This window comes from Oryctolagus cuniculus, unplaced genomic scaffold (assembly GCF_964237555.1).
Source record: "Oryctolagus cuniculus unplaced genomic scaffold, mOryCun1.1 SCAFFOLD_73, whole genome shotgun sequence".
Taxonomy (NCBI): Eukaryota; Metazoa; Chordata; class Mammalia; order Lagomorpha; family Leporidae; genus Oryctolagus; species Oryctolagus cuniculus.
Window position 1 is genome coordinate 426657 of NW_027208354.1, and position 25804 is coordinate 452460.

The 25804-nt window shown below is 41.8% G+C and overlaps 1 long non-coding RNA gene across 2 annotated transcripts in view; it reads left to right on the forward strand.

Annotated features, from left to right (window-relative positions):
* Positions 1-23254, forward strand: part of LOC138848310 (uncharacterized) — a 51391-nt gene extending 28137 nt beyond the window's left edge. For both annotated transcript variants that reach the window (XR_011386102.1, XR_011386101.1), the window contains one exon: positions 23123-23254. This is a non-coding gene — a long non-coding RNA (uncharacterized lncRNA). The remainder of the gene's footprint in view (positions 1-23122) is intronic.
* Positions 23255-25804: the final 2550 nt, after the last annotated feature.

Consider the following 25804-nt stretch of genomic DNA (forward strand, 5'->3'; position numbering starts at 1 on the left):
TTATTTGAAAGTCAGAATTACACAGACAGAGAAGGAGAGGCAGAGAGAGTGGTCTTCCATTCACTGGTTCACTCCACAGTTGGCCTCCATGGCTGGAGCTGTGCCAACTGGAAGGCAGGAGCCAGGAGCCTCTTCCTGGTCTCCTATGCAGGTGCAGGGGCCCAAGGACTTGCACCATTTTATAATGCTTTCCCAGGCCATAGCAGAGAGCTGGATAGGAAGTGGAGCAGCCAGGTCTTGAACTGATGCCCCTATGGAATACCAGCACTGCAGGTGGCAGCCTCACCCACTATGCCACAGTGCCAGCCCTTGCCAAAAGAATTTATAGAAGCTATTCCATATATACACTTCACAATTATTTAGTTACTTGACATGAACTATCCCTGCATATTTGAAAATTTTGAATGGTATCACTTGGGTTTTAAGAATGTTATATTTTAGGTCTCTTAATATTTTTAGTGATGATGTTTTAAAGGCCCTTTCTGTTTTATGGAAAATGATAAGGATTTTGTTTTACAATGGCCATAGTATTACCACTTAAAGCAATAGATTAAATAACACTTTTAAACAAAGTCATTTAATACTGAATTCTAAAACACTGGTATATTTTAAGTGAGAAGCCGGATTTCTTTCAGATATTCTAAATAAGAATGATAATCAAAATTGAAGACATCTACAGTTTTTAATCACTTGTTATAAATATTGGTCATAATGGTCCAATTTAGAGTTTTAATTTTCATTAGCTTTTAAAAGATTCAGTACGGTTCATAGAAAAAATTCGGAGAACATAATTATATATTCAACCTCCCTCCCTTCTTTTTCCTTCTTTGTCATTTTTTTTTTAGCTTATGAAATGACATTTTCCATTTACATTACATTAAAAAGGGTTGTTGAATCAAGGGACAAGTTTAACAGGCAAAAAGCAGAAAGATCGTAATTTAGAGGGAATACAGACAATGGCTCTAAACAATATTTGAATATCACATCTAAACAATATTTGAAGAAATTGATAAAATAAATATTTTAATTTCTCCTACTAAAATGCTCAGAGAAAGTCTTTCATTATTTATCAAATATTAGTGCAAAATTATGAATTTAAATGATCCCAAAAAGTGATGAATTTTTGTGTAATAAAGTCCAATTTTTGTCAAGGCTTTTTGAAAGTCTCACAGAAAACTTATGTTTGTGAATGGGAAGAATAATATCAAAATGTCCATACTACCAAAAGCAATTTGCAAATTCAATGCAATCCCAATCAACATACCAACGATGTTCTCAGAGCTAGAAAAAATGATGCTAAAATTCATATAGAAACATGAGAGATGCTTAACATCTAAAGAAATATTATAAAACAAAAAAAAAGCTGGAGACATCACACCATATTTTAAGACATATTACAGGGGTCAGCACTATGACAAAGCAGGTAAAGTCACCATCTGCAGTGCCGGTATCTCATATGGGTGCCAGTATGTTTCCCAGCTGCTCCACTTCGTATACCCCTCTCTGGTATAGCCTGAGAAAAAAGTAGAAAATGGCCAAAGTCTTTGGGCCCCTGCACCTGCATAGAGACCTGGAAGAAGCTCCTGACACTTGGATTCAGATCAACAGAGCTCCGGCCATTGTGGCCATTTGGGGAGTAACCAGTGGATGGAAGACCTCTCTCTCTCTCTGCCTCTACCTCTCTGTGACTCTGCCTTTCAAATAAATAAATAAACTGCAAAAAAAAAAAACACAAAAAGAAGAAGTGTTAGCACTGATATAATAACAGACACATAGTTCAATGGAAAAAACTAGGTAGCATAGAAATAAACCCAAATTTCTACCAGCAACTCATATTTAACAAAGGAACTAAAATGAACTGGAGAAAGAAGAATCTCTTTCACAAGTGGTGCAGAGGAACTTGATGATCCAAATGTAGAAGCCTGAAAATAGACTCCAACATCACTTACACTATGTGAAAGTGAACTCACAGTGAATGAAAAATCTAATCATAAGACCCAAACCCAAGTAAACATAGGGAAACTCTAAATATTGTCAACACACAATAGCTTTTGGGTAAGATTCCAATAGCAATAGTCACAAAAATAAAAACAGAGACATTTGAGTATATCCAACTAAGATACTTCTTCACAACAAAGTAAACATCAGAGTGTAGATACAATGAACAGATGGCAGGAAAAATTAAAACTCTGAATGTTTACAGATTTCCAGAACATTTACATGAATTGGAAAAACTCCAAAAAATACAGGCAAGGATCTGAATAGACATTTCTCAGAAGAAATGTAAATGGTCAAAACATGTGAATATGCCCGATGTCACTAGCCATTATGTAAATATAAATCAGAACACCATATCAGTCTCCAACACCTGTGGGAGAATACAACACTCAGGTGTTTGTGTGTGCAGCAAGTGGGTTTAGAGGACCCTGTTCACCTCTGGAGAGCAGAGTCTACGGGGAGACAAAGAAACCTTACTGCTTTCCTAATGGGCTTATTAAGTTCTTGACCAGTGCCTGTTAGTCTTGCCACAAACTTTCTAGTCTCACTACTTTCCTTCTTCTTCCTCTTCTCTGTGGCTTGTAAAATAGTATACATTCTGTATACTGTGGATACTTTAGATTTATTTTATTCCTTCGGTCTCCTATGAAGTTCCTCCACAAAAACACAGCCCTCAAAATATTCATTCATTTATGCAGTCTGCAGATTTCATGAGCTACTAAATTCCAAATAGTATGTTAAAGGCAAGATCTAGGCCTAAGAGAAAAGTGGTCTGAATTCTGTGCCTAGAAGAGGATTTGGGACATAGTAGAATTTCGGTGAAGTGCTATGTGAATGACATGCACTCAGTAAATGAGTAATCTAAAGCATACACTGCATTCAAGCAACACAGCAGCCCTACTCACCTCAGGTAGAGCAATTGAGAGGAATAATGTGAACAAAAATAAGACATCAATAAGTTGAATAATAACAGAGAAAAAACAAAATGAGATAGATGCCAACATTACTGACCTATTTTTGAGGAATTAAATTGATAGAGGGGCTGGCATTGTGGCTAAGTGGGGTAAGCTGCAATCTGTGAGGCCAGCATATCATGTGAGTTCCACTTTGAGCTTAGGAATCTCCACTTCCAATTTAGCTCACTGCTAAACACCTGGGAAATCAGCAGAAGATGGACGAAGGACTTGGGTCCTTGCCACTGATGTGGGAGACTTGGATGAAGCTCCTGACTTCAGCATGCCCCAGGCTCAACTTTGAAACTCTCTGGGGTGTGAGCCAGCAGATGAAAGCTATCTCTGTCTTTCCTCCTCTCTCTAAATCCACTTTTCAAATAAACAAAGATTTAATAAACAAATTAACTGATTTCAAAATACACAAAAACATGAACAATACTATATCATCTTGATGCCAAACTGATAAAAAATAACAAATGCTAGAGAGCACATGGGAAAAGAAAACCATCATATATGGTGGATGAAAACACAAGTTAGTACAGATGTTATGCAGAACAGTATGGCCATTCCTTAAAAAGGATAAAAATTGGGCCGGTGCTGTTGTGCAGCGCCTGAGGGGCCAGCATCCCATTTGGGTGCCAGTTCTAGTTCCAGCTGCTCTTCTTCCAATCCAGCTCTCTGCTATCTCCTGGGATAGCAGTAGAAGATGGCCCAAGTCCTTGGGCCCATGCACCCATGTGGGAGACCCAGAGGAAGCTCCTGTCTCCAGGTTTCAGAATGGCATAACTCTGGCCTTTGTAGTCATCTGTAGAGCGAACCAGCTAATGGAGGACCTCTCTGTGTCCCTATCTCTATTGTAACTCTTTCAAATAAATAACAAAAATTTAAAATAAGATAAAAATTGACCTACCATGTGAGAGTTATCTTGCTCTTGGCTATATAGAATAAGGAACTTTTATTAGAAGGAAAGGAGAAGAGCATATCAAAGATACAGCAATTTTCCCATAACACAGCCACTATAACACAGTTCACTGCAGCCAGGATTTGAAACCAATCTAGCTATCCATCAATGAAAAAAATGGACAGGGGAACTTCATTTAGATTCAAAAAAAACCAAATATTATTAAATTAATTGAAATAAGCCAGAAGCAGGAACACAAATGTCACCTGGTCCTTGTCACATGTGGAAGTGAGAGAAAATAATGGATCTGAACACAGAACTGTGATTACTAGAGGCTGAGAAGGGAAGCAGCTAGGGATAGAGGGGGATTGGATAATAGGTAACAAAATACAAAGAGGCAGAAAGAACTTCTGGTGCCCCATAATATAATGAGATGACTACATTCAACCATATTAGGTTCTGTGTAAAGAACTGAAAGAGAGGAACTGGTAGTCTCAAATCATGGAGAAGAATTAGAAACTGTAGTTGCTTGGGGGCCAGCATTATGGCACAGTGGGCTAACACCCTGGCCTGAAGCACCAGCATCCCCTGTGGGTACCAGTTCTAGTCCTGGCTGCTCCTCTTCTGATCCAACTCTCTGCTATGGCCTGGGAAAGCAGTAGAAGATGGCCCAAGTCCTTGGGTCCCTGCACCCAAGTGGGAGATCTGGAAGAAGCTCCTGGTTCCTGGCATCAGATTGGCAGAGCTCCGGCCATTGGGCCACCTGGGGAGTGAACCGGCAGAGGAAGACCTCTCTCTCTCTCTGCTGCTACTTCTCTCTGTAACTCTGTCTTTCAAATAAATAACTCTTTAAAAACTTAATAAAACTGTAGTTGCTTAGCTTGATCACTTTTTACTGCATAAATGTGTGCAAATATTGCACTACACCCTGTAATAATGCATGACTAGGACACATTAATCACAAATTATTTCAATGAAATTTTAAAAATTAGAAGCATTTCTTTATATTAACAATGAACTATTTGAAAATGAAATTAGAGAAACATTTCCATGCATAGCAGCATAAGAACCAGGAACCAATGTCTTCAATGTTATCAGTGATGAATCAGATTCACAGCCCCCAGCACTCAGTTTTTGCCATAGACCTTACCATGGCAATTGTGGGCATATAGTAGTAAATCAATGGACAGGAATCCTTTGTCTCTAAATCTGCTAAATAAATAAACAAGGAATTCATCAAAGAAAAAGAGATATCAATTTGGATGCCAGGTCACAAAAACACATGCACTTGAGCTATCCTCCAGTTTGTGATGCCAACAAATCTTTCAGACATGTTACATTTTCAGAGAGTTTTCTGTAATCTTGCTAAGCTTTCTGGAACTCTGCCTTATAGCAAAGCGATTCCCAATTCCATTATACTCATGATTTTTCTTTTGTGTGATATATTAGTTTACCATCTAGAGATAATTTATGGTACAAAACTTTTGTATGCATGCATGTTTTCTCATTTGTGAGTCTATTCATGGGAATTGAAGACTGATTTATAGCAGAAATACTTTTTCCAAATTCATTGCATAGACTTTTGTTTCTTATGAATTCTCTGAAGTCTGTTGATGTCTAATTTCTGGCTAAAGGTTTTATCGTATTTACAGCATGCAAAGACTATCACCTTTTGTGAATTCTGTATCTATACAAGCCTGAAATAAAGAAAATGTTTTTGCACAATCGGTATACTCCTAAGAAACCACCTGTGTCAATTCTCTGATGTACCATTGACTTCTGACAAACAACCTTTTCACACTAATAATATTTATAAGCTTTCTCCTTTACATGAGTCTCTGTTGGATAGGATGTGATTTCCAGCAAAAGGTTTTGTCACAATACTTACATGAATTTTGGAGAAAAGCTCTTCCACATTCATTATATTGTTAAGGTCTCTCCCTTGTTCAAATTCCATGATGGATTATGAGGCATTACCTATGTGAAATGACTTTCTCACATTTATTTCATTCATTAGATATATATGTTGTGCATTCTGATATAAGGAGAGATTTGGGCAGAGCTTTCCAACACTCATTACACCTATAAGGTTTCTCTCCCACGTGAATTCCCTGTTGTCTTATGAGGTATGGCTTCTAATTAAAGGGATTTTACTTTCAAAGGAGTTTTTCCCTATATGAATTTGATGATGTACAATGAGGGCTGAATTATGGTAAAAGGCTCTGAGTCATTACATTCATAAAATTGCTCCCCATGAGAATTCTTTTATGTTTGATGAGGTCTGATTTGCACCACAAAGGCTTATTCACATGTATTACATTCATGCATTTCTCCCCTTGGTGAATTCTCTAATATTTCATGAGATATAACTTGCACAAAAAGGTCATGTAGAAAATTCCTTGTGTGGATTCTCTGATATCTTATGAGTTATGAAGTACAGCAAAGAGGCTTTCCACCATCCTTCCATCCATAAAACCTACCTAAATTGAGCAACAAAGATATAGAAAACGTAAACACACACATAACCGGATGGAAATGATATCAGTAATAAAGATCCTCGCCGCCAAGAAAACCCCAGGACTGGATGGCTTCACTGCTGAATTCTAACAGACATTTAAAGCACTAACTGCAATTCTTCTCAAGTTATTCAAAACAATTGAGAGAGAGGTGATTCTCCCAAATTCTTTCTATGAAGCCAGCATCACCTTCATTCCTAAACCTGAAAAAAGTGCAACAAAGAAAGTAATTATAGACCAACTTCCCTGATGAACATACATGCAAAGATCTGCAACAGAATTCTGGCCAATTGAATCCAACAATGCATCAGAAAGATCATCCACCCAGACCAAGTGGGATTTATCCTTGGTATGCAAGGATGGGACCAAAGGCTTTTCCACAGTCATTTCATTTATAAGCTTTCTCCATGGTGTGAAGGCTCTGATACTTTCTGAGGTTTGACTTCTCAGCAAAGGTTTTTCCACAGTCATTGCACTCATAAGGTTTCCCCCAGTACAAATTGTCTGATGCTTTGTGAGCTTTGACTTCTCAGCAAAGGCTTTTCCACAATTATTGCATTCATAAGGTTTCTCCCCTGTGTGACTTCTCTGATGCATTTTGAGTTGTGATTTCTGGCCAAAGCTTTTTCCGCAGGCATTGCATTCATAATGCTTGTCTTCTGTGTGAATTCTCTGATGCTTTCTGAGGTTTGAATTCTGGCCTAAGGTTTTTCCACAGTAATTGCATTCATAAGGTTTCTCCCCTGTGTGAATTCTCTGATGCTTTCTGAGGTTTGCCTTCTGGCCAAAGGCTTTTCTGCAGTCACTGCATTCATAAGGCGTATCCCCTTTGTGAATTCTCTGATGATTTATGAGGTGTGGCTTCTGGCCAAAGAGTTTTCCATAGTCATTGCACTCATAAACGCTTATCCCCTGTGTGACTTCTCTGATGATTTATGAGGTTTGACTTCTGGCCCAAGGTTTTTCCACAGTCATTGCATTCATAAGGTTTCTCCCCTGTGTGACTTCTCTGATGATTTGTGAGTGTTGATTTCTGGCCAAAAGCTTTTCCACAATGATTACATTCATAAGGTTTCTCCCCTGTGTGAATTCTCTGATGATTTAGGAGGTTTGCCTTCTGGCCAAAGGATTTTCCACAGTCATTACATTCATAAGGTTTCTCACCTGTGTGAATTCTCTGATGATTTATGAGGTGTTTCTTCTGGCCAAAGAACTTCCCACAGTCATTACATTTATAAGATTTCAACCCTGTGTGAATTCTCTGATGTCTAATGAGATCTGACTTCTGGTGAGTGGTTTCTCCACAATCATTACACACATGAGGGTTTTCCACTTATATGAGTGCTGTGATGGAGGGTATGGCAGAATTTAATACTGAATGACTTCCCACAAGGTTTACATGCATAGGATTTCTTCCCTATATTTGGTCTATGATTCAGTCTAACATGTGATTGGTAAATAACAGGTTCCACAGGCCCAATATACTTATAAACATTCTCTCTTTTGGGACTTTGTTGATGTATACTGAGGTTAGAATTCTTATGGAAATCTTGTACTATTTGAGTTGTCTTGCCAATAGTGGCAATTGACTTATTACAGGTTTCTACCATAAAAAGCTTCTCAGATTCACAGAATATATTCTTGCTTTTGAAGACTTTCCCTTGTCCAATTTGTTCAAGTGCCTGCTCCTTGATCTGAATATTGTGCTGTTGATTAAGAGGTTCACAGAACTGGAGAGTGTTCCCAGGTACCTTAGTAGCACAAAATTTCTCTCCAGCTTGTAGTTGATCAGGCCCACAATGGGGACACATATTGTGACATATACTGCATTCTTCAGGTTTTATTCCTGAATAGTTTCTCTTTTTGATACTCAGTTTTGGAATATGGCTTATACTTAAATTAAGTGTTTTTCTGAATTCAACTCCCTTGGGAGTTAATGTCTTATTATTTGTCATAACATCCTGATGCAGATTTTTCTCCAGACTTTTCTGGTTGGTCTTAATCAGTTCATCCAGTTTCATGGCAACTGAAGTGCGAAAAAAATGATGTCACTACATCAAATATAATTGTTTCTTCTAGCATACTCGTGTAAAAGGAATGAAGTTACTTGTATTTAAGAGGGATAAGATGTTAGGAAAAGTTCTGCATTTGTGCCTCCTCACACAGGGCACCAAAATGTTAGGAAAAGAGTTGTAGAATAGAGGAGAAAGTGTATGAATTTACAGCCAGACAGAATTTATTCAGAGAAAATTAATCCACAGAGGTGGGTGACCAACTGCCTGTACAAGATGGAGCATGAAGGCCCCAATTCCCAGGGGCCAGACCTTTTTGAGGAGGGCTAAGGCTGGGCATGAGGGTAGGGGGCAGCAGTGGAGGGGAATTCCAGGAACTGGGTGGGGGCCTTAGGAACCTGGAAAATAATGCAGGGTGGGGTATGAAGGCAATAGGCTGTGAGACCCAATTGAGTTTCAAGGGCAAGGAATACATTCCAAAGTTTATCTACTTTGGGCAATGAGGGAGAATGGCTCAGGCTTATATCCTCATTCCATCATAAGATTTTCAAAAAATGATTAGAAGATACATATTTATGAATATACAGGTTTTCTCCATTATACATTAATATATTAAATTGTATCCATAGATTTTCCAATGTTCATCCATGATCCTGTTTACTACCAGAATTTTTTCCAAGTATGATTGAATGGTTTTTGTGGTAAGATGTCTTAAATCACTGCTTGGGATGCCTGTATCTCAAAACAGTGCCAGTTTAAGCCGAGGCTACTCTGCTTCCAATACAGCTCTGAGATAATAGATACTGGAAAGCAGCAGATAATGGTTCATGTGCTTGGGACCCTGTGATAGAGATGAGTAGGTGAAATTCCAGGCTTCTGGCTTCAGATTAGTCATAACTGTTGATAGTATTTGGGGAGAGAGTTAATAGAAAATCTATTCCTCACTGTTTCTCTCTCACTTTCTACTTTCACAAAAATGAATAAGACTTCACAGAATGGACTAATATTTAATAAATATATTCACCTGTAATCTAGAAACCAATTTTTCCCTGTCCATTACTTCAGTTCATTTTTTAATGTATTTTTATTTCTTTATTTGTGAGAGTTAGACTGTGAGAGACAGAGACAAAGATCTTCCTTCCATTGGCTCACCCCTCAAATGGCAAATACATTTGGATCTATGCCAATCCAAATCCAGGAGCCAGGTGCTTCCTCCTTATCTCCATTGTAGGTGCAGGGGCCCAAGCATTTGGGCCATCCTCCACTGCCCTCCCGGGCCATAGCAGAGAGCTGGACTGGAAGAGGAGCAACCAGGACTAGAACCCGGGGCCCATATGGAATGCTGGTGCTGCAGGGGGAGGATTAACCATGTGAGCCACGGTGCCAGCCCCTTTTTCAATTCATTTTTAGAAAAATTGTGGGTTTTGTACTTCTGTGATATTTCAACCATAAATATGGGGAAGTTTTACTAGATCATTTCCTTGAAGGTAAAGAGTGAAATGTGTCTATACTCTAAGCAGGATCACATTCATGGGACAAGATTTGAATATGTGGTTGTCTTGTGTTCTGTCTTCCCAGGCAAACAGCAGCATTTGTGGGATTTTTCTAATGAAAATCTCTGTTTTATCTGCACTATTATAGTTTCCCCATATTTCTAAGGAAACCTGACATCCTAATCTTCTAATAACTACAACAGTTACAGAAAGTTCCAATATACCACCTTGGCTATACATTCCCACCAGTTGAAATAATTTATTCCTGCAACCCAGAGTCTGCTCAATTATTGAAAATTGATTTCTAACTCATTGTGAAGACATCAGCCCTGGTTGCCTCCTCTTGTTTCTTTCTATAAACACTCCTCTGTGATAATTTGAGTTTCTGGAGGTTTGTTGATTTTCACAGAAAACTTCATTTCCTTTGCCTTTACCAGAGATACTGATCTCCATAGATACTGTAGAATGTCTGTGTCTGAATCACAGGACCAGCTGTCTTCAGGAGTAAGACTTGGGAAAAACTCGTGGAAAGAACACCAGTCAATATCTGTTGCACTGCTTCTGCTTTGGCCTCCCTGCCCGTTATGTACACACTGATATGGAAGGCTCTGATGTAGGCATTCTTCCCCCATCCATGGCTCTGCTCCTTGCTCCAACTTGAAGATCAAGTCAGGTTTGGTCCTGCAGTGCCCTACTAATGGAAACAATATAGACTTTGTGAAATCACTATCTTGGGTTAATGAAAGGAGTACAGCTTGGTCCAGGAGCTATGCAACAAATGTTCCAATGTGAAATCCTTCCCAGGTGATAGATATTCAGATTCTTCATGGACTCAAATTCTATACCTGTCCCTCATTCAACTTTATGAATAGTGCTCACTTAGTTGTCAAATAGCAAGAAAATGTTACCATTGGGCATGTGATGAGTGTCACTCACCCAGGGAGAACAGGCTGCTGTAGGTCTCCAGCATCACATCCCTGTACAGGATTTTCTGAGCTTGGTTCATGTTCTGCCATTCCTCCCAGGTAAAGTACACAGCCAGGTCTTCAAATGCTATCATCCCCTGTGACAGAACACTCCTGGTCAACATGTCAACTCTGTCACCTAACAAACAATGGCAGTTGTATATCTTCTACATGGGTATGGATGAAGAAGCAAGAATGCCATTTCATTTCAGATTTATGAGCATTTGGGCAGCCACACAGAAGCATTCCACAGGGGATCAAACCTATGGTATAAAGGCTGTGAAAATTGCCCAAGCTGGAGGGAAACAGGAATTTCTGTTCACAAAGGCCAGACTATGTCAAGGGCAATTGCACAGTAGGCTGAAAGGGGGACAAGAGTCACTCTGGAATGAGCAGTGTTCAGAAGAATGTAGAAGTATTCAGGAAAAAAGACAAGAAACCATCAGGGAAGTTATGAAGGGATTGAACAATGAAGAATTTCCAGAAAAACACTATACACAGTCAATGCAATTATGGCAGAGAAAAAAATTTTTAAAAGAGACAGTAGGCATTTAACTTAGTGTTTATGATGCCAGCTCAGATACTCTCTCTCTGCATCAAATTTCCAAAGTTGGATTTCAGTGCCAGCTCCAGTTTCCAGCTCCCAGCTAATGCAGACCAGGGGAAGCAATGGTGATGCCAACCAAGAGGGAGGCCTAGATTCCATTCCTGACTCTTGGCTTCAGTTGTGCCCCACCTCTGCTTGATATTTTTATTTAGGCAGTGAAGAAGTGCATGGGAGCTTTCTAGCTTTCTCTCACTCCATCAATTTCTTTCTCTATCAGGCTCATAAATATTTTAAGTAAGGGAGGAGATTCAAGAAAGAATAGAAAGTAGCTTTTGCTTTTTCTATAATTATTCTACTCATAAACATTTAAAGAACTGAAATAACATGATAACAAATTAAAGTAAAAGCTATGGAGTTATTTACCCAAGAACAGAATCTGAGAAATTCTGTACTATAATCTGCATTTGTGACTGAGGGAAATACAGAGAGCTTTGAGAACCTGCAGTAGGCACCAGCATTGTGGTACAGCAGGTAGATCTCCACCTGCAATTCAGGCATCCCATGTGGACAGACAATTTGAGTCCTTGGTGCTCCACTTCCAATTGAGTTCCCTGCTAAAGTGGCTGAAAGAGCAGTGAAAGATGGCCTGAGTATTTGGGCCAATTCCACAAATATGGGAGACCCAGATAGAGTTCCAGACTCCTGGCTTTGGCCTGGCCAACCATTGTGGCCATTTGTTGAATGAACCAGCAGATGGAAGATATCTCTTTCTCACTACCCATCTCTCCCTATCTCTATTTCTCTGCCTTTCAAATAAGTTAATAAATAAACCTTGGGGCTGGCACTGTGGCACAGTGGGTTAATGCCCTGGCCTAAAGCACCAGCATCCCATATGGGCACCGTTTCAAGACCCAGCTGCTCTAATTTTGATCCAGCTCTCTGCTATGACCTGGGAAAGCAGTAGAAGAAGGCCCAAGGATTTGGGCCTTTGAAGCCGTGTGGGATACCCAGAAAATTCTCCTGGCTCCTGGCTTTAGATGGGTGCAGCCCGGCCAGTGCAGCCAATTGGAGAGTGAAATGTTGAATGAAAGATCTCTCCTCTGTCTCTTTCTCTCTGCCTCTCCTCTCTCTGTGTAACTCTTTTAAATAAATAAATAAATTGTTAAATACAATCTTAAAATGTGAAAGAACATGCAGTAGATTATTTTCCCCACAGTGTTCTTACTCTAGCTGGGAATCAAGTTCATCTCCTCAAACTATTAAGGACTGCATTACTCTAACAATTAAAAAAAATAAATGCAGCCAGCGCCGCGGCTCACTAGGCTAATCCTCCACCTTGTGGCGCTGGCACACTTCATTCTAGTCCCAGTCGGGGTGCCAGATTCTGTCCCAGTTGCCCCTCTTCCAGGCCAGCTCTCTGCTGTGACCAGGGAGTGCAGTGGAGGATGGCCCAAGTCCTTGGGCCCTGCATCCCATGGGAGACCAGGATAAGTACCTGGTTCCTGCCATCAGATCAGCACAGTGGGCCGGCTGCTGTGCACCGGCCATGGTGGCCATTGGAGGGTGAACCAACGGCAAAGGAAGACCTTTCTCTCTGTCTCTCTCTCTCTCACTGTCCACTCTGCCTGTCAAAAAAAATAATAAATGTCACTGATTTGTGGTTTAGCCCTAGGTAAGTAATTCTCTTGCAGAATGCTAAGTGTTTATTTCCAGGGTGGAACTAAAACACTGCCCACTACATCATCTGTATAACACTAAAGAATGTGTTGGACATTATGACCCCAAAATTTAGAATATTATCCTTGACTTCAATTGAAATCATATAACAAATATATATTTTGCTATGGCAACAGAAAATGAGAGATGACATTGCCTTTTCTTGGATAAATGCAATGATTGATAGTCATGACAAATTCATCATACATCTTGCTTCTATATATTCCCTGAGAATAAAATTTACCTTCCTACATCCATTTTCATTAAGAAATTATTATAAATCTAAAAACAAAACAGACAGAAAGCTGGGAATAATTAAGAAAACCACTTACAGGGGCCAGTGCTATCACACAGTGGGTTAAAGCCCCAGCCCGCAGAACCAGCACCAGATATTAATTCCCACCAAATCAGGTGTGAGTGCGATTTTCAGGTGAATTCAATCAGAATTCCACAGCCATTCAGCTGGGAGGGGTGGATGAATCCAGAAACAGCCAGTTTACATGGGACTAAATCAAGCCTAATATCACAAAGGACTCTTGCATTTCTTTGGCTTTTTTCACATTTGTCTTATTTATCATGATTTGTAATGAATTTTCTGATGTGAGCTTAGGTTTCAGACTGGAATATGGAGTCCAGGGCACGGGAGGAATGGTCTTTTTCAATCAGGGCACAGATGTTGGCTTGCTCCAATTCTGGCTTGCTGTCATTGTTTTGGGTGCCTCAGCCAATTTTTGGTTTTGAGCAGCAATTTTCTAAATGTTTTCTTGGTCTGAGTTTCTTTTGCCTTCTTCCATCCCAAATTTTGTATTCTGATGCAGTACAAACAAGAAGTTAGACAGAGGATCCATTATGAAATAAAAAACATAATAAATTGGCTTTTCAGGCTTAGAAATCTACAGGCAGGATAACTAAGATGAATTTTTGTGTTTTGGAAAATGAAATGGAACCAATTTGCTGTGGGGACAGATATTAATTTCCTCCAAATCGAGTTTGACTGTGATTTTCAGGTTAATTCAATCAGAATTCCACAGCAAGTCAGCTGGGAGGGGTGGATGTATCCAGAAACAGCCGGTTTCCTTGTGACTAAATCAAGCCCAATATCACTAAGGACTCTTGCATTTCTTTGGCTTTTTTCACAGTTTTCTTATTTATCATGGTTTGTAATGAATTTTCTGATGTTAGCTTTGGTTTGGAGGCTGGAATAAGGAGTTCAGGGTACAGCAGGAACCGTCTTTTTGAATCAGGGCATAGCTGTTGGCTTGCTCCAATTCTGGCTTTCTGTCACTGTTTTGTGTGCCTCTGCTAATTTTGGTACTTAAGCAGCAATTTTCTAAATGTTTTCTGGGTCTGAGTTGGTTTTGCCTTCTTCCTCCCAAGATTTTGTATTCTGATGCAATACAAACAATAGTTCAGACAGAGTAGCTATTATGAAATTAAAAAAAAAAAATTGGTGTTTCATGCTTAGAAATTTACAGGCAACGCAACCAACATGATTTTTTGTGGTTTGGAAAAAGAAATGGAACCCTTTTACTTAGGGGACAGATATTAATTCCCTCCAAATCGAGTGGGAGTGGGATTTTCAGGTGAATTCAATCAGAATTCCACAGCCAGTCAGCTGGGAGGGGTGGATGAATCCAGAAACAGCCGGTTTCCTTGTGACTAAATCAAGCTGCTGCTCCCTGTGGACTTGTCCTCCTCAGCCTCTGACTAGAGCACAGCCACCTCTCCAATGCTGACATCCTCTGACACATGTTTCACTCTTCTGTTCTCTCTAAACTGCAGACTCTTGGGCAACATATGTAACTCTAATGCATCAACTTGCATAGAAGCACACACCTGAGGGCTCCAGAGTCTTGGATTTCAGGTTGTAATTAACTTTCCTTTTCAGAGGACTGGTGAAAAAACAAGTCTGGAAGCCAGGGTGTAGCCTTGTGGTTCAAATGCCTATGTCTCATATTGGAGTTTCTTGGTTTGATTCCTGGTTCCAGTACCTACCTCCAAATTCCTGATAATGTAGACCCTGGGAGCTAGCAAGAAATGGCTCAGATGATTGGGTTCCCTACTCCTGGGACAGCCCTGGCCACTGGGGACATTTCAGCAGTGAACTAGAGGGTGAATACTACTTCTCTGTCTACTTGTTCATTTCTTTGCATCTCCAATTAAAAAACAAAAAAGTATGTTTGTATCATCCATTAAAATAACTTCCTCAATGGAAAAAAAGTTTCATTGTTAAATTGGGGAAAAATAATGCTTCTTGGTTGTGATATTAGAATAATGCATAACTGTACATCGGACTTCCATTGTGGACAAGGAAGAGAAAGATGGAAGCAATAATTTTTGCTTCTGGCTTTGGTACTTGTCATGTAACCTTGAAAAATTCATTTAAACTCATGGTGCCTGAGTGTCCTTAAAATTACAGGTTCATCTAGTTGAGGCAGGTGGTGTAAGGGGAGGTGGCAGGAAGCTGAGAGCTTTCCTTGTTTCTGTGCTGACAGAGCTAAGTGACATTAGCAAGTCATTTGACCCCTCTGGATCTTCCTCCCTTGTGAGATAAGATTGTCTTTATAGTTAAAGGATTTATTCTACACAGTCCTATCTTATGGTTAGGCTCACATGACTGTGAAGTGTTTTATAAACTGGCAGTGTAATAATCAAGTTCGCACTGAAGATGAAATGCTAAACAGCATAGAAATTCTAAAGCTTGTAGTTCTATGAGGAGCTACACAGAAACATTCAAGTTCATGGGCATTTTTAAATTTAAAAACAGAATCATTGAATCACTGTTCAGAATCAGTATAGTTGCTAAAATTCTTATTTATAATCACTGAGATTGGCAGTGTAATTACTGATAGCATACTCCTAGTGTTGTATATTTTAGTTTATACAATACTCAGACTATATAAAATATAGGTAGCATGGGAAGTGCGATACACAGCAGTCTTGTAGAATGGCAGATGTCCTAAACAGCACTCTGGCCTCAGAATCAGCCCTTAAGGCACTCAGATCTAGCTGAAGAGCCTATGAGAGTATTTTAGGTATGGAAAGAAACTCTGGCAAAAAAAGAAAAAAAGAAAAGAAAAGGACCTAAATAAAAGATCTCTGTGAGTGAGATCCCAGTAGAAAGAACGGGCCATCAAAGAAGGAGGTACCTTTCTCTGAAGGGAGGAGAGAACTTCCACTTTGACTATGACCCTGTCTAAATAAGATCGAAGTCAGTGAACTCAAGAGGCTTCCATAGCCTTGGCAACTCATGACTAGAGCCCAGGGAGATTTCGGATGCCATAAACAAGAGTGTCAGATTGTTAAGTCAACAACAGGAATCACTGTGTGCTTACTCCTTATGTGGGATCTCTGTCCTTAATGTGTTGTCCAATGTGAAGTAATGCTATAACTAGTACTCAAACAGTATTTTACACTTTATGTTCTGTGTGCTGCAAACTGATGAAAACTTAATATAAACTAAATCGATCTTCTTTGTATAAAGATGATTGAAAAAGAATCTTGATGTAAATGGAATGGGAGAGGGAGTGGGAGATGGGCGGGGTGCTGGTGGGAGGGGAGTTATGGGGGGAAGCCTTTGTAATCCATACACTGTACTTTGGAAAATTATATTCACTAAATAAAAGTTTAAAAAAATTAAAAAATAAAAATATAGGTAGCAATATTTAATGCTTCTCTTACTGTTCCTGGATTGGATTATAGCATACATTAATAAACCTTTTTTAAAGGTTTATTTATTTATTTATTTGAAAGACAGCATTATAAAGAGTGACACATAAATAGAGATGATCTGTCTGCTGTTTTAATCCCCATGTGGCTGCAAGCAGCTGGAGCTGGGCTAATCCAAAGCCTGGTGATTCTTCCAGCTCTCTCACATGGATTCAGGCACCCAAGTATTTGGGCCATCTCCTGCTGCTTTCCCAGGCACATTAGCAGGGAGCTAGATTAGAAGCAGAGCAGCTGGGACATGAACCAGTGCCCATAGGGAATGCCAGCACTGCAGGTGGTGGCTTTACCTTATATGCCACAGTACCAGCTACAGCCTATTCATTTTAAATTAATAACTAAAGATTATCTGCTTTTCAGCCTCCAGGCTTTGGCTTGGCCCAGCCTCTGCTGTTGTGGACATTTGGGGAGTGAACCAGAGGTTGAAAGATCTCTCTTCTTATGTCTCTCCCTCTCTAACCTTGCCTTTCAAATAAATAAATGAGTCTTTGAAATAAAAATACATGCATACATACACACACACACATACACACACACAAACACACGGTACCAACACAGTGGGTAAAGCCATGGCCTGCTGTGCCAGCATCCCATATGGGTGCTGATTCAAGTCCCAGCTGCTCCACTTCCAATCTAGCTCCCTGCTAATGTGCCTGGGAAAGCATCAGAAGGTGGCCCAAGTGCTTGAACTACTGCATTCATGTGGGAGGCCTGGCAGAAGCGCCTGACTTTAGATTGGCTCAGCTGAGGCCAATTTGGGAAGTGAACCAGCAGATGGAAGATCTGTCTCTACCCCTTCTCTATAACTCTGCCTTTCAAATAAATAATAGATTTTAAAAATGGGGGAAAAGGGCAGTTTTCTTGCCTTCCCTTTACCTAGAGTGACATAATCAAAATCTGTTAGGCAAATGAATAAGGGAAATTCTGAGATCATGTATTGACCACAGAAGAGAATGGATTCCTTGCGCATTTTCTGGAAGCCCATGCTAGTTGGAACCAAGGGAAGGATAACAAAAAAGGGGAGGCCTATATCCCTCTTATTTGTCTTCTTTGTTCATTGGAGCAGTGGAGAGTTGAGTAATGTAATATTGGTGTTTGTCTCCATACAGTTCATGTCTATTTAGCTGGTTCTTTTTATTTGCATTTCTTTTTTATTTATTTTAAGAGATTTATTTGAAAGGCATAGAGACAGGGGTCTTCGATCTGCTGGTTTGATTCCCCAATGTTTGGGTGAGGCTGAAGGCCCATGAGCCCCCTCCCATCTCCATGTGGTGTGGGGTCCAAGCACCTGTCCGTCACCACTGCACTCGTTGGCTGGAGTTGGAGAGGAAGTAGGGCGTCAGGGAATGGAACTGGTGCCCATGATGTGGGCCATGCAGGCTGTGGTTGCACCCCCATGCCATGAGTCCATCCTCGATGAACCTTTCTTTAAAGTGGAATTAAGGGTAAAAATGGTCTGAGGTGCATGCACATTTCTGTTGTGAGAGAGGCTGAGGCCCCGTGGGTGCCTGGGGGCCAACAGAAACACCTGAAGCCTTGGCCCCCAGGTCCCGGTGTCTCCCCTCTGCTTCTGCCCTGCCTGCAGGCCTGGCCCCGGGCTCCAGTGGTGCCTCAGGGATTTCGGCACCAAACTGGTCACTTTAGGTCACTTTGTGATGCCTGACTTCTGCCCAAAGAAGGAAGCAAGAAGGGGCCCAGCAGGCTTCCCCCGACCTCTGGAGCCCCGAGCCATGGTGCTGGCCCACGACCCAGGTAGCCCGTGATGATTCTGGACCAGCCATTGGGACCCACGACCCCTGACCCCAGGCTCCAACCCCTTCGAGGTCACCACCGCAGCCTCCTATTTAGCTGGTTCTTAATCCTCAAGAAGGGATTTAGGTCAATGTTCTATTCTCATCAAATACCTTAATGTTTAATTAAAGATTCTGTTAGTAATTTTAACCCTGGGTCGTTCTAAAGATGTGCTGTGACTTAGGTTTAGAAAAGAGCATCTTCCTTGCCACCCTCATCTCAGCTCTGGGGGCTGTCAGTTCTCCCTGCACAGATTCAGTAATGCATGCTTCTTCTCTACTACAAAGATCTTATGTTGGTCATATTTCCAGTTACAAAAATCAAATCAACTCACACCTGGACTCTGAGTATTCAATGACATTAGTTATCAAAATAAATGTATTCAAATATTCAAAGACCACTTCAAAGCTTAACTGCCTTCAAGAGTGTTTGGCACTTGGAACAGCCACTGTGGTTTTCTACACATGAGCACTCACTATTTTATATACCATTTAACAATTCAAACATCACTTCAGCTTCAGCAATACACAACAATAGAATGGATGATTCTACATAATAAACATGTTACATTAGTTTGGACTTAAAACCTAGAATTAAAACCATGTGGTAATATGGATGGATTTAAGGAAAGATGTAGAGCTAGGTAGCTAAGGCTACAGAATCCCAGACCTATTGATTTTAAGTGAGTCTGGAACAACAGCATTCCATTGCATTATCTTCCATCTGAGTCCTGCTTTTCCAGTGAGACCCACCCCACTCAGACCACGTATTTCCTGCCTGTGTCTTCACGGTGGTGGAAGCTGTTCTGATACAGGCATCTCCTGGACAGTCACCAGCTTCCTGATTTACTACCTGAACTGGAATCCCCAGTTGCGAGGTATATTTCCCAAACACCCAGGCTGAATTGAATGTTCGTCTCTGGCAGTCAAAAACTTCTGCCGTAGGAAACAGAACATGTCCTCTACTCTGGGACTCCTTTTTCTTCTCATGGGGTTCTGTGGTGATCTGTGGTTTTCAACACAAGTCCTGGGAGCATTCTGACTCAAAAGAACGACCAGGGATAAGAGTTCTTTCTGGGGGCTGGTGTTGTGGCATAGCAAGTTACACTGCTGCCTGCAGCACTAACAACCCACATGGATGCCGGTTTGACTCCCAGCTGCTCTACTTCTTCCACAACTCCTTGCTGGGTAAAGCAGCAGAGAATGGCCCAAGCGCTTGGTCCTCTGCCCCCACATGGGAGACCTGGAGGAAGCTGCTGGCTTCAGCCTGGCCCAGCCCTGGCCATTGTGGCCATTTAGGGAGTGAGCCAGCAGATGGACCGCTGTCTTTCCCTCTCTTTTTCTCTCTGTAACTCTGCCTTGCCAATAAATACAACTTCAGAAAGTTATTCTCCATCAAGCAATACACCCTTTTCGAGGCAGTTGTAAAGCTGGGAGTCATAGCTTCTCTTATATTTTGGATAATAAGAGTTTTGGTTTGAAAGCGTGTTCATCTGAAACAAAGATCACTCATTATCCTTTGTTAGAGAAGGGGGCTCTGCTCTTTGAAAGTGGAAATCAGAAGCTGTAATGTGTGATGAGCTCCACCTGCCAGGTCTGGGGAGACTTATTTGAAAGTCAGGGCATCAGGAGAGGAAGCTTTTCAGATTCCCTGGCCCTTGCTTTAGTCTTATGTCTTTACTTCTTTTGTTGCTTCTTGATGTCAAGAGTGTACACTTTATGCTGAAATGAGGAATTGTGTCTAACCTCTTTTGGGCCTTTTTCTAAGCAGAGTGTATATATTTTTCTTGCATATAAGGATAGCTTCTGGGGTGGGTGGATTTTTTTGGAAGTTTTCACAAGCTAGCCAGTAGCCTATATTTTCTTCACAGAATTCAGTTTTTAAAAAAGCTTCCAATACAGCCAGACCATCTGTAGGTAGGGAAGAGCAGGCAGAAAAATAAAAAGAAACATGAGGAATATAAGGAAGCTAATGATCAAACATTCCCTTGTGCTTTTCTAGTACTAGGATTAGCTATTCTCTTTTTTTTACTCAATCCTGTAATCCTGTGGATTTAGCTCTTTAAAGACAAAGATGCCAGTAGGCAATATACTTAAGTTGGTTCCATACTACTAAAACAGAAATACTTCAGTTTGTTTTAATGCCAAAAATGTATTTACAGGAGAGGCATAAATCCTCAGGGAACTAAGTCTCTTGCAAACACTGCATGCAATGAAAAGCATCCTCAGCCTCAACCAAGAGCACTGCCATTGCAGAGCTGAAGGGTGATTTATCTTCCCCACCTGGTGTGAATATGTTGAGAAATAAGCGGAGATAAACAGACCTTCTAGGTTAAGTCAAATTCTCCTTGGTGAGCTGCTGATTTGAGGACACAGCCTTTCTGCACTCTTGTGATACTTGCAGTGGATTCAATTCAAGCCTAATTCACAATTGCTGGCCAGCAGCTCCTGGAATGCTTCTGACCACAACAGTGCTTCCTTCGGGGAAGGTCTGCAAGAACAGTTCTCTAATGAGTTGTGCTCAGAGCAGTTCCCCTCCCAGCTCAGCAGTGAGCTCTTCAGATTGAAAACACAGGAATCTCAACTTACTTGGTGAAAGCTTGCTACCTGCTTTTCTTGCCAATTGTGGCCTTCCCAGGAATGGTGGAGTTTTGCCATAGGTAGCTCAACCCAGTCTTCAATACTCTTATTCTTACAAAAAAAAAAAAAAAAAAGACAATTCACTAAGTGGTCATCCTTGAATACACTACTGAGCCTGAATGCATTTTTACCAAATAAAGTCGCCCAATAGCTATAAACCAAAAGCCAACAACAGGCTTGCCCACCTAATATTACACTCAGCCCCGAAGTACTGAGCAGTTTCATCACTTCCTCAGAATGTAACTATGCTGTGAGGACTATAGATAGGGATGCCCAAATTTTAATTATCAATACACTGCACAGCTAATAAAGCAGATGCTGTCACTTGCCCACAAAAGGAGACAGTTTCTCTGCAAGGTTAACCGCAATCGGGAGACATTTTGCACCTAATGGAACCCGCAGCGGGACTGCTTTGAGCCAGCTCCTCTCCTTCCCTTTCCACCTTCGGTCCAGGATGGGACAGAGACCATGCACAGGAGGTGCCACCAGTCACCCGTTTCCCCCTGTCCACCTGCAATGCTCCTGGGAGGCAGATGCCACAGAACAGTGATTTGTTCCATGATTGTCACTGTGTGAGATCAGCCCATCATGAGAAAATGACCATGGATTCCAATGAGATATCAACCACAGAAGCACTTCCCCCAGCATCAGTGCAGGAGGGTGGATGATGGAAGGCACAGCATGGCCAGGATCTCTAGGGACCCCGCAGGACTCTGCTGCCCTGGATGCCTACAGCAGGCAGCAGCACAAAGGCCCAGTGCACCTCCAGCACCCTTCTACCAAACCCTTCCCCCTGTCTGCCCATGCAGACCACACAGATGCTGTGTCAGTGAGTAAATCAGCACCGCGCACTTGGTTTTCCTGCTGAGACTTGGCCTTCATTGCTTCCCCAAGTGCAGCACGTGCTGCAAGCCTCAGCCAGCAGGGCTGGCAGGAGAGGTGGGCAGTCACACTCACCAGGTCTGTCTCTTCTTCTCCTGCCCCTCCTGACTCAGGGGCCACCACCGGCATTTTAGCCCCAAGGCACGAAACGGGACAGCCAAGAACCTAACACCACCCATGTCATGCGCACACACTGCAACTACCAGCTGCCCACCAATGTCCACCGCCTCTATAGCCAGCCTAGCATGGGGCGGGTCTTGCAGCACTGGTCCTGCCTCAGGGCAGCAACGATTGTCCTGAGGCCCCCTGCTGGACTGAGCCTGAACTGCCCTGCAGCAGATTCTGGAAGCAAGAGAGCTGCTGATGGCTGAGGCCCTGGCTCAGAGTACACTTAGAGAGACCCTATGCCTGGCAAGGGCACTGGGGCCCTGAACTTTCCCAGGCTGCAGTCCTAGGGTGGAGGCTGGCTCGGCCCTTCCACCCCCAGCCCTGCCGCAGGTGGAGCGGGGTTCCCACGGGGGCATCTTCCTTTGAGGGAGAGCGGGTGAACCCCAAATGCCATGACACCCGGTGCCGGGTGCTGGCCTGCAGCCTTCCGGGAGGGAGTAGGTGACAGTGACTTTGTGGGGAGGTGACACTTAAGCTGGGCCTGTATTTTGGGTTAGTTCTGGACGCACATCCCAGTGCACCTGGACCTGCGGGTCTGCTGCAGGCCTCCTGGAGGCTCTGGGAGCCGGGCATCCTGGTGGCAAGGGCAGGAGGGTGGGAGTTCGAGGTGCTGAGCTCCCGCTGGGCACACCAGGCTCTTTGGAGCTGTTCAGAGTAAGGAGTTGAGGTCACCTCCTGAACCACTGCTGGTCCCAAATTCCTGGTTTGGGATTTGCCAGAACCCTGAAGTAGGGGTGTGGTGGGGGTGGTAGTGGTTGGCTTCAATGCACTGTATTTGTGAATTCTTCAAACACAGCTTCTCCCTACTCCTGCAGGCTTTCAAGTGATTGACGAGGACAGAGTCCCTCAGCTGCAAAGTGACTGAAGTTTGAAAACTACGTCCAGAACATCACAGTGTGTATTCAGGTGGTCATCCTTCAGGCCTGCAGGTGGACAGCAAGAGCCACAGTAAGATATTAATTACTGTAGATACTCTCCTTTCTTTCCGGTAGACCCACCAAAAGAGAATGGGAGATGAGTACTTGAACATTGGAACCAGTCAGCATGCTAGGGTGAGCTGCCAGTACTTGGAGCTCAGGAGTGGACATGGAGAGCAAAACATGCATTGTTACTAAAGAGGACAGTTAGGCATTTTACTGTGAAAAGGGAAATCATTTAGATGTGAACAAGACACCTTAAGAAAAGGTCTGTATAGTTATTTTTGTTTATTTGCAAGGCAGAGAGAGCCCTTCCATTTCCTGCTCATTCCTCAAATGTCTGCACCAACCAGAGCTGGTTCAGGCTGAAGCGAGGAACTCAGTGTGGGTCTCCCACACAGGTGGCAGGGACTCAAGTACTTGAGCCATCAGCTGCTGCCTCCCAGGGTTCTGTTAGCAGGAAGCCAGAAGCAGAAGCAGGGCTAGGGCTTGAGCCCTGAGCATTCTGACTGGGATGTGGAAGGCTTTACCACTATGCCAAACACATGCTCCAGTAAGCTGTTTCAACACGTTTGCAAAATGTAAGAATGTGGTTTTAAATATATGCTCTTCATCTTAAAAATTTGCATAATCTTATATTCAGTTTCATATGATTCAATACTTATTATTAAATACAAGTAACATTTAGACACATGCTTTCCTCACCAATACAAACCTCAGTAATTTTTTCACTTAGAACCTTGAATATTAGCATTCATTCAGATGAAGTTCACTCATAGGCTGGGAATTCTGACAAAGAGACAGTAGGGAAAAAAATCTAGATGTGTATCTGATACCTAATAAGATTCTGAACCTGACTGATAGAATCTGAGTAACTGTTCAGAGAGTGACTTCATACCTCTCCCCTCTGTAATGAGAAGACTGTGTCCTTTGGCCACTTTCACATGATGTTATGTAAATCTTACCTGAAAAGCCTTTTATAAATTCTGAAGTACCATACAGAAGCATATTATGCATTTCCATATGTGTGAAAAAAGGCAATGTCAAAGGCATAGCTATTCCAGAGAGAAGTTAGGAGGATTAGCTCAGTTTGTAAATGTGTAAGTACCATTAAATATCTACATATTTGAAATAGATTTATAGAGTGTGGAGTTCAAGATAGATATTTAATAAATGCACTCTGGATAATAAGCAAATATCAGAAATAATGCCACACCCATCAGTGTTTAAACTCTTCAGACAGCTCCATGCCAGGGAAGTGCAGTGATCCCCGTAAATTAACAAAAATCAATCTGTGTATACCCATGGAAGCCACTGGTTTATATGCAGTCTATACTAGAGGTTTTTGTGCTTAGTAAAATTACTTGATTTTTTAATGAATGCTTTCAGACTGATACCTGATGCTGAGTGGCAGACAATTTTTTCTGAAAAGTATGTGGTTGAGAAATATAAATATAAATCAGTTTATAATTTTTGTGTCTGAAGATTTTTCTGCATTGAAACAAAACCTGCAATAATCAGAAGACTTTTCCTCAACAAGTTGCTATATTGATGCATCTTCATTTATGTATGTAATGTATGCTTAGGTAAAAGTAATAGAGAGAGAGATCTCTATCTTCCATCTGCTGGCTCACTTCCAGATGGCCACAATAGCTGGGGCTGAGCCAGGCTGAAGCCAGGACCCTGGAACTCTGTCCCAGTCCCCCATGGGGGTGCAGGAACCCAAACTCTTGGGCAATCTTTGTTGCTTTCCCAAGCAAAGAGCTGAATGAGAAGTGAAGGTGGTGAGTCTCAAAGCAGTGCCATAAGGCATGCTGCTGTTGCAGTTGGCAACTTACCTCTTTGTACCACAATGCTGTCCCTGGATTGATGACATATTGAAGTGCTGCCACTGGCTTTTGGCTAAATACGATGACTTAACATGTGTTCCACTCTGTGGAAGAGGAACAAATAAGGCAGTTGGTTGTAAAAGTTGCCCATGGAAACCACAGCCTGAGAAAGATGAATCAACTCACCTTGCATTTTCCACCTTGCATCTACACCACCCTTTTCTGGACAAACATCTGATGGTATGCCCTTGTGATGGAGGTTCTCAGGGTGCTGGAACATTTTGTAATTTTTTAAAAATATAGATTAAGAAGAAGGCAAATAAACAAAAAATTACAAACTGCTGCCAATACCAAGAGGAGATTATTGAGAGTAAAAGGTCACCTGTTGGAGCCAGCACTGTGGCACATCAGGTTAAAGCCCTGGCCTGAAATACAGGCATCCCATATGAGTGCTGGTAGAGTTCCGGCTGCTCCACCTCCAGTCCAGCCTTCTGCTAATGCACCTGGGAAAGCAGTAGAGGATGGCCCAGGTCCTTGAGACCTTTTGCACATGTGGGAGACCCAGAAGAAACTCCTTGCTCCTGGCTTCAGTTCAGCTCAGCTCTGTCCATTGTAGCCATTTGGGCAGTGAACCAGCAGACAGAAGATTCTCTCTCTCTCTCTCTCTCTCTCTCTCTCTCTCTCTCTCCCTATCTATATAACTTTTTCAAATAAATAAAATAATTTTTCTAAAAAAAAGGTATCCTGCCAT